The 9,870-nt window shown below is 49.5% G+C and overlaps 1 pseudogene across 1 annotated transcript in view; it reads right to left on the reverse strand.

Annotated features, from left to right (window-relative positions):
- Nucleotides 1–327: 327 nt before the first annotated feature.
- LOC311248774 (serine/threonine-protein kinase BRSK1-like) overlaps nucleotides 328–9,870 on the reverse strand; it is a 27,474-nt pseudogene continuing 17,931 nt past the window's right edge. The window contains exons 5-8 of the transcript in view: nucleotides 6,010–6,070; nucleotides 1,503–1,759; nucleotides 481–1,060; nucleotides 328–380 (exon numbers count right to left, since the gene is read on the reverse strand). The product of the transcript in view is annotated as a serine/threonine-protein kinase BRSK1-like (transcript). The remainder of the gene's footprint in view (nucleotides 381–480; nucleotides 1,061–1,502; nucleotides 1,760–6,009; nucleotides 6,071–9,870) is intronic.

Here is a 9,870-nt window from a genome sequence, read left to right on the forward strand (position 1 = left end):
CAACAGTTATCCTGATTCTCTGACTGTACCAAAGATCAAAGAGTCAACAGTCATCCTGATTCTCTGACTGTACCAAACAGTGGCTGGCTGACTGGCTGACTGACTGACTGACTGGCTGGCTGACTGGCTGACTGGCTGACTGGCTGACTGGCTGACTGGCTGACTGACTGACTGACTGACTGGCTGACTGACTGGCTGGCTGACTGGCTGACTGGCTAACTGACTGACTGGCTTGCTGCCTGGTCCAGGGGGGGGGGGGGGGGGATGACGGCACACAGAGAGTCCTGAATAAACTAATGAATGAATAAACAGCAAGACATAAAATACTCACTCTGGGGACGACTCTGGTGTGAGGCTGGACATCTCTTCTTGTGTGGGAACTGTGGAGCATGGTGACAGGCAGGGTCAAAGGTTATAAACAGAGTTGAAAGGCCCATAGAGGAACAGCAGAACACATGGTGGCGGTGGTGTTTCCTGTACCTTGCATCTTCCTGCGGTGGAAGCGCGGCGACCCCAGGAAGCTGTTCTTGATGGAGTTCAGACGCGTCCTCCAGGGCATCCCTCCGATGGAGGGGCTGGGCGGCGGCGTGGGAGTGGGGGTCCCGGACGGGCTCTCCTTGGGCGTGTGCACCGGAGTGCCCTTGGGGGTGGGGAGGGGGCTGCCTCGGGGGGAGGGGTGAGGGGTGACCTGTATGAGGGGGATAGAGGATTTGGGTGCGTGGTCAGTGGAGGAGGAAGGCGCCACCGCCACGGGGTGGAAGTGGTGCAGCCGGATGGCGGGCGAGGAGAGGGGCACCGCCACGGGGCTGAGGGGCACGGGGAGCTGGGGGACGCACGCCCCCGGGGAGGGGGGGGCCCGGCGCACCTGGGGGCTGCCCAGCAGGGGGGCGGTGGGGCTGGAGGGGGAGGAGGGCGTGGAGGAGAAGGAGAGGGGCCTGGAGAAGGACTGGCAGGGGATGGGGGAGATGGAGAGGGGCTTGGGGGAGGAGGACTCATGGCAGGGGGTGGAGGAGAAAGAGAGGGGCTTGGGGGAGGACTCGCAGGGGGTGGAGGAGGAGGGCTGGCAGGGGGTGGAGGAGAAAGAGAGGGGCTTGGGGGAAGACTCGCAGGGGGAGGAGGGCTGGCAGGGAGTGGTGGAGACAGAGAGGGGCCTGAAGGAGGATTGGCAGGGGGTGGAGGAGACAGGGAGGGGCTTGAAGGATGATTGGCAGGGGGTGGAGGAGACAGGGAGGGGCTTGAAGGACGATTGGCAGGGGGTGGAGGAGACAGGGAGGGGCTTGAAGGACGATTGGCAGGGGGTGGGGGTGGAGGAGAGGGGCTTGAAGGAGGATTGGCAGGGGGTGGGGGTGGAGGAGAAGGAGAGGGGCTTGAAGGAGGATTGGCAGGGGGTGGGGGTGGAGGAGAAAGAGAGGGGCTTGGATGAGGAGGACTCATGGCAGCGGGTGGAGGAGGAGACGGAGTGGGGCTTGAAGGACGACTGGCAGGGGGTCGAGAGCGGGTACCCCGGGTTGGAGCGCGTGGCGTGGAGGAGGGGCTTGGGGGCCAGTTTAGGCTTAGCGGGAAGAGTCTGCGTCTTATTGAGGGCCGCCGCGGTCGGCAGGACCTCGCTGTTGTTGGGCGTGAGGGAGTTGGGGGTGGAGATGCGGGGGCCGCCGGCGCCGCCTCTCGGCGGACGGGGCTCGGGGGACGGACAGGGGCTGGTGTTGGGGGACTGGGACAGGTCCGGGCACTGGGGCGGAACACAGAACTTTCTGACAGGCTGTGGGGGGGGGGGGGGGGGGGGGGCGGGGGACGGCACACGATACAATACAGCCAGCAGCCGAGGCAGGAAATGAAAAGGACACAACAAAGACACGCAGAGACACATGGGACACACAGGCAGAGACACACGCAGAGACAACGGTACACACACAGGGACAGAGAGACGGAATAGACGGACGTGAAGCCAGCAGCGGAGCAGCCAGAGCGTAATACAGGAGACACGCACACACCCACGGGAGAGAGACGGAAAGAGACAAGAGACAAGAGAGGATGGAAGACAGAAGAAGACATGCAAGTTAGCCAATTCGGCTGTCAAATGAAAAGACAATAAGGCCAGAAAAACAAACAAACATGACACCAAGACCAGCGACGAGAATAATAATGGAACAGCAAATTATTACGACAAGCATTTAAAACACAATGTGGGATGTGGTTAACGACGGTGACGCGCGTGACGAGAAGAAGAGTTGGACATTCCTGGCATGAAACGAGACAGAGTGTGCCCTCTGCTGGCAGAGAGCAGAGGAGCAGGACAGCAGACGTACACAGAGAGACGCACACAGAGAGACAGGTGTGGAAGACACAGCTGTGTGAGGAAGAAGACACTCCTATCCTCCACCACGTCCCAGAAGGCACACCGTCGACGGCACACATCTACGCCTTTCACACCGTGTTCACACACCGGGAATACTTGGAATACTGAGAAAACACTGAGCACCAATTTTCCATGCTCCGAACCAATTATTCCCAGTGTGAACGAGCCGGCCGGTTCGAGATTACGTTCGGGAACCGGCACAGAGCCCGGCCGCCTGAATGCCTTCTACAACAGAACTGCGTTTCCGCATCTCTGATTGGCCAGGTAATTTCTGGTCATGTGACATGTACGCCCAATCGTGGGACCGCAAGTTTCTACACTGGTTAAGCTTAGGCGCTCGTTCGAAGTTGGTTAAGGTTAGACTTAGACTTAGAGCATGGCGATAGAACGCCAGGTAGTTTGCAGGCTGTCGGACCCGGAAATAGGCTCAGAACTTGCTGTCCCACGATTGGCGCACATGCCACATGACCTGGCCAATCAGAGCGCAAAACTCGAACGCGGAAACGCAGTTCCGTCGTAGAAGGCATACACGCAGCCCGGCCGGTGTGAAAGGCCTATCAGAGAAACCTCCACAATGAACAGATGAACAAAATGCTTCTACGCATCAGTCGGAAGGAAAGCAGAATCAAGGAATCAATTTCCCTTTCAGATCAGCCCGGGGGTGGAGGTCTGCGGGCCGCGAGGGGCTGGCTCGTACTCAGGAACCTGGGGGAGCTCTGCGTGTGTGAGGGGCTCGTAGCCGGGGGGGGGGAGGTCTGCATGCTGCGAGGGGCTCGTACTCAGGAACCTGGCGGCTAATCTCGAGCTTTTCTCAGAGCTACTCAGCTGGAAAAAGTTTACCGCAAGCTCCTCCGCTCTAAGCAGGAAACAGTGGGATTTTCTCAAGCATTCTCTGAGCTGGGATTTCCAGCAGCAGCTCAGGCCACAGGAAAACAGAGAAGGGGATAATAGATTGGAGGGGGTCTCTGTGAGAGAGAGAGAGACTCTGAGGTGGTTATGTCACGTCCTCTCTACACAAGCATGTTTTACAATTTACACTTCACATACACACTTCACATTTTACTGTTTCGGGACTGTACGTTTCAAAATTTTAGAATGTATACACACATTTTAGAAGGTATATCTCTGACTGTGTATTTTTATTTGTATTCTTATTCTTATTCGTATTCTTATTTGCAGTGTTGTGCTAGTTACTGAAAAATAGTAACTCAGTTACTTTACTAGTTACTTCATTTCAAAGTAACTTCGTTACTGTACTAGTTACTTACACCCAAAAGTAATGAGTTACTGTGAAAAGTAACTATTTAGTTATTTAAAAAAAAAAAAAAAAAAAAAATTGCTCAAGTCCCATGCCCCATATACTCAAAATCGGTTGATCAACTTGACAGTTTCCATTCACATCACCGAACTCTGCTAAGCAATGTGGTCTAGAGCGTTTCATTATATATTCCCTCCCCGCTGTATGTATATTTCTCTCCCACCCACCCACCCCCTCCTAATGTACAGTCCCCTCCCCATCATATGTATATACTCTGTCAGGATCTAGGGGTAACAGTACTGTATATTGGAATACCGTTTATGTCACAAATGTATCAGTACTAAATACCTATATGTCCCTATGCCATAAATGTCATGTATGTTGTGTATGTCATAAATGTCTATATGAATTGAAAATGGGGGACCCTGATGGAAACAAGACAAACGTCTTTCTCAGGTCTGCATCCCCTTAACAATTGTATGTATTGAGCCGTACTGTATTGTACCCATTCTGCAATCTGTTAAATAAAGTTTTCATTCATTCATTCATTCATCCATTCATTAATTCATTCATAACCATCTTGCAGCGTTGTTATCAAAGCATTGCAACGTTAGAATAGTTAGGATATCAATTGTGCATGAAAGGACTATATTTATATTGTTTGATTAGTATTATGAGATTCCCTGGCAGATTTTGTACAGTCAAAATCCGTTGATCTTGAGTTTCAGTGAACACATTGCACTCACCGTCACCAGTCTGCGGTGGTCGAGATGTAACGTTAGTCCAGTTGACTCCAGCAGCCCTTCAAACATGTTCTTTATCTCGTTTCCATGTTGTATATTAATTATCTCTCCAAGTAGTTGCTAAATGGTTTGTTAGTTCGTTATTATTACTGCGTTCTTATTATGTAGATTCATAGCGAGCGTCCTCTTGTTGTTTACTGTAGAGAGCGCCTATTTCTTTCAGAACGTCAGTGGCCAATCAGAAGTGCGAAACCAGAATGAGGCTACGGAAAGAAATAATAATAATAATAATACTTCGTTTTATATAGCGCCTTTCAGTCTACAGTAAACAAAACAAACGCAGGCGAAATAAGGACGCTCGCTATGAATCTACATAAAAAGAACGCAGTAACGAACTAACAAACCATTCAGTAACGTAAGTAGCGTTACTGAATTTCAAAAGTAATGCGTTAGAGTACTAGTTGCGGCAAAAAGTAACTTCGTTTCTGTAACGCGTTACTTTGTAACGCGTTAGTCCCAACACTGCTTATTTGTGACTTTTGACTAACTGAATGTTCATTGTGAGCGATCTGTGGTGCTGAGTTTCCCTCTGGATCAATAAAGCTCTTCTATTCTATTCTATTTGACCAGAGGCTTGAGTGAAGTAGTCTCCACACTATACGGACACGATAGGGTCTCATGCCTTCGTAGGAGAACTATACGACACGATAGGGTCTCATGCCTTCGTAGGGGAACTTTACGGACACAATAGGGTCTCATGCCTTCGTAGGGGAACTTTACGGACACAATAGGGTCTCATGCCTTCGTAGGAGAACTATACAACACGATAGGGTCTCATGCCTTCGTAGGAGAACTATACGACACGATAGGGTCTCATGCCTTCGTAGGAGAACTATACGGACACGATAGGGTCTCATGCCTTCGTAGGAGAACTATACGACACAATAGGGTCTCATGCCTTCGTAGGGGAACTTTACGGACACAATAGGGTCTCATGCCTTCGTAGGGGAACTTTACGGACACAATAGGGTCTCATGCCTTCGTAGGGTAACTATACGACACGATAGGGTCTCAGCCTGGTCTAGTGCAGGATATGAACCGACCGACCCTAGTGGTTCCTTACTTCCTGGAAATACATTATGGATAAATTGAGGCTTAAAAGGTGCTATAGAAAACATTCGGCCACTAGATGTCGCACTAGAGCACTGGCATGTCATTTTATCCAATCAGGTGCGTTCCAGGTGTAGTGGGGAAATGGGAAGTAGGGAGAAACAACAACATTCCTTTTGGACCCGCAAACATTTTCTTTATGATAAATTTATACTTTTTTTGGTAGGAAAAGCAATGCATTTATTCCGCTCTGTGGAAAATAATATATTACCAGACGGGGTCAGCTGGAGAGGTGCCTTAAGGCAAAACACTGGGGTCCTGGAAAATGGGTTGAGAGGAGGTGTGTGTGTGTGTGTGTGTGTGTGTGTGTGTGTGTGTGTGTGTGTGTGTGTGTGTGTGTGTGTGTGTGTGTGTGTGTGTGTGTGTGTGTGTGTGTGTGTGTGTGTGTGTGTGTGTGTGTGTGTGTGTGTGTGTGTGTGTGTGTGTGCGTGCGTGTGCGTGTGTGTGTGTGTGTGTGTGTGTGTGTGTGTGTGTGTACTTACCCGTGGGCTACTGATAGGGCTGGTAGAGAGACCGGAGGAGGCTCCACTGATAGACCGCGACCTGTAGTAACACACACACACACACACACACACACACACACACACACACACACACACACACACACACACACACACACACACACACACACACACACACACACACACACACACACACACACACACACACACACACACACACACGCACACACAGTAGTGAGACAAGTGTGTGCATACTTCCCAGCTCTTTGTGAAGTTAACACAGGGTTGAGATGGGGGGGGTGGGGGTGGGGGGGGGATATACACTAAGCATGTAGAGGAAGCTCTAGATACAGAAGCGTACTAAGCACTAAACACTGAGGCCGCCATGAAACCTCACCGCAAGCAAGAGCTACTCACACAATGCTTTACTAGCACTAGCAGAGGGGAGCTGTCTATGTCCCCACAGCCCTATGTTCCCACAGCCCTATGTTCCCACAGCCCTATGTTCCCACAGCCCTATGTTCCCACAGCCCTATGTTCCCACAGCCCTATGTTCCCACAGCCCTATGTTCCCTCAGCCCTATGTTCCCACAGCCCTAAGTTCCCACAGCCCTATGTTCCCACAGCCCTATGTTCCCACAGCCCTATGTTCCCACATCCCTATGTTCCCAAAGCCCTATGTTCCCACAGCCCTATGTTCCCACAGCCCTATGTTCCTACAGCCCTATGTTCCCACAGCCCTATGTTCCCACAGCCCTATGTTCCCACATCCCTATGTTCCCAAAGCCCTATGTTCCCACAGCCCTATGTTCCCACAGCCCTATGTTCACACAGCCCTATGTTCCTACAGCCCTATGCTCCCTCAGCCCTATGTTCTCACAGCCCTATGTTCCTACAGCCCTATGTTCCTACAGCCCTATGTTCCTACAGCCATATATTCCCTCAGCCCTATGTTCCCACAGCCCTATGTTCCTACAGCCATATGTTCCCTCAGCCCTATGTTCCCTCAGCCCTATGTTCCCTCAGCCCTATGTTCCCACAGCCCTATGTTCCCTCAGCCCTATGTTCCCACAGCCCTATGTTCCCTCAGCCCTATGTTCCTACATCCCTATGTTCCCTCAGCCCTATGTTCCCACAGCCCTATGTTCCTACAGCCCTATGTTCCCACAGCCCTATGTTCCTACAGCCATATATTCCCTCAGCCCTATGTTCCCACAGCCCTATGTTCCTACAGCCATATGTTCCCTCAGCCCTATGTTCCCTCAGCCCTATGTTCCCTCAGCCCTATGTTCCCACAGCCCTATGTTCCCTCAGCCCTATGTTCCCACAGCCCTATGTTCCCTCAGCCCTATGTTCCTACATCCCTATGTTCCCTCAGCCCTATGTTCCCACAGCCCTATGTTCCTACAGCCCTATGTTCCCACAGCCCTATGTTCCCACAGCCCTATGTTCCCTCAGCCCTATGTTCCCTCAGCAGTTATGCTGATGATACACAACTATATATCTCCGCAGAACCAAATAACACTACAGCCATACAGTCCATTACAAATTGTCTGTTAGCAATAAACAAGTGGATGAACAATAACTTCCTAAAATTAAACGAAAGCAAGACCGAAATCCTATTGATCGGCCCAAAAGCGAAAAGGGAAGTGCTTTGTAAAAACCTGGGGAGTCTGTCATCCTATGTAAAGACTGAGGTTACAAGCCTAGGTGTCATCTTGGACTCAGACCTGACCTTTAAGTCTCATATAAATAAGGCCATGAAAACGTCATTCTTCCACCTAAGAAACATAGCGAAAGTAAGACCTTTCGTAAATAAAAAGGATGCAGAGAAACTTATTCATGCTTTTGTATCAAGTCGGCTTGACTATTGTAATGCACTGTTCACTGGTCTTCCCAAAGCAACCATTGGGAAGCTTCAGCTTATCCAAAACTCTGCAGCTCGATTACTAACTCATACAAGGAGAAGAGAACATATCACTCCAGTCCTGGCCACTCTGCACTGGCTTCCAATAACTCATAGAATTGATTTTAAGGTCCTTTTCCTAACATATAAAGCTCTTAATGAGCAAGGCCCAAAATACATAGCAAATTCCCTAGTTAGTTATCTGCCCTCAAGAACGCTACGGTCATCCACTACAGGTTTACTAGACACGCCCAGAAACCAAAAAAGGATAGGAAGTATGGCATTTGCCAACTATGCCCCAAAACTATGGAACACACTACCAACACACATCAGAAACGCCAGCTCTATACACATTTTTAAAGGAAAATTAAAAACGTACCTATACAGTCTAGCTTACAAATAGTTATGGCTTGGAAAAACCTGATGGATCCATGAGGCTAGGATAAGCCTTGTGGACCCAACTTTTTAGATGAAGGAACGGGTACATAGGAGACACGCCTCCAGTTTTTCAAAAGTTTTTGACACGCCTCAGCTTCTGAGCTGAAGGAGTGTTTTTGCGGACCTCCCAAACTTTCAAACTTTTTAGATGAAGGAATGGGTACAATAGGAGACACGCCTCCAGTTTTTCAAACGTTTTTGACACACCTCAGCTTCTGAGCTGAAGGCGTGTTTTTGCGGACCTCCCAAACTTTCAAACTTTTTAGATGAAGGAATGGGTACAATAGGAGACACGCCTCCAGTTTTTCAAAAGTTTTTGACACGCCTCAGCTTCTGAGCTGAAGGCGTGTTTCTGCGGACCTCCCAAACTTTCAAACTTCTTAGATGAAGGATGGGTACAATAGGAGACACGCCTCCAGTTTTTCAAAAGTTTTTGACACACCTCAGCTTCTGAGCTGAAGGCGTGTTTTTGCGGACCTCCCAAACTTTCAAACTTTAGACTGTTTTCTTTATGCGTTTTTCTTTTTCTTTCTTTCTACCACAAGACGCGGCCACTGATGGGTCCATGGGACTTGGATAAGTCCTGTGGACCCAACTCTGGCCACTGACCACATGAGCGAACGGGTACATACGCACACAATACACGGCCACTGATGGATCCGTGGGACTTGGTAAAGCACTATGGACCCAACTATGACCACTGATAAAAACGTAACTACACTAGCATTATAAGACCTAAACATTGCTACCTACCATACAAGTGCATTGGTCTAGTGCATTTCCGGTTGCCACTGAGCGGAAATGTTTGTGCGGACCTGTTCTCCCAAACTGGTAAGCAAATGACTGTTTTTACGTTATTTTCATTTTTACGTTACTATTATTATTATTATTATTACTATTTTTTTTTTTTTTAACATTGATCTTAACTGATCACTATGACTTTATTGCTTTTATCGTTATATATGCCTATAATTGTGTACAGCACTTTGAGCTACATGACATGTATGAAAGGTGCTTTATAAATACTTACTTACTTACTTACTCAGCCCTATGTTCCCTCAGCCCTATGTTCCCTCATCCCTATGTTCCCACAGCCCTATGTTCCCACAGCCCTATGTTCCCTCATCCCTATGTTCCCTCAGCCCTATGTTCCCACAGCCCTATGTTCCCACATCCCTAGCAGCAGCCTCTGTTACTGTTGCTACTGGCGTCGCTGGCAGCTGCTGGCTTCAGATTACCAACATCACAGTTCCAAGACTTCCTCTTCCGAGAGCCGGGAATTGTTTACAAACTCCTGTAAATAGGTGGTTTAGGCTCCTCCCACACGGACCTGTTCAGCTGCAGGCAGCCCAAGTGCCAGTGTGGGGAACTCCCACGTGATTGGTCAATACGACTCGCGACTACAAACAGATTGGCTACAGTTGATAGAGATTAGTCCCGCCGTCTATACGTGCTGATCAATTAAGCATCTGGACCGTTTAGGCTGTTCCCCTCCACAAATGGAAGATGCTGTGAGGTGTGTGTGTGTGTGTGCGTGT

This window comes from Notolepis coatsorum (genome assembly GCF_963971535.1).
Source record: "Notolepis coatsorum genome assembly, contig: SCAFFOLD_2050, whole genome shotgun sequence".
Taxonomy (NCBI): domain Eukaryota; kingdom Metazoa; phylum Chordata; class Actinopteri; order Aulopiformes; family Paralepididae; genus Notolepis; species Notolepis coatsorum.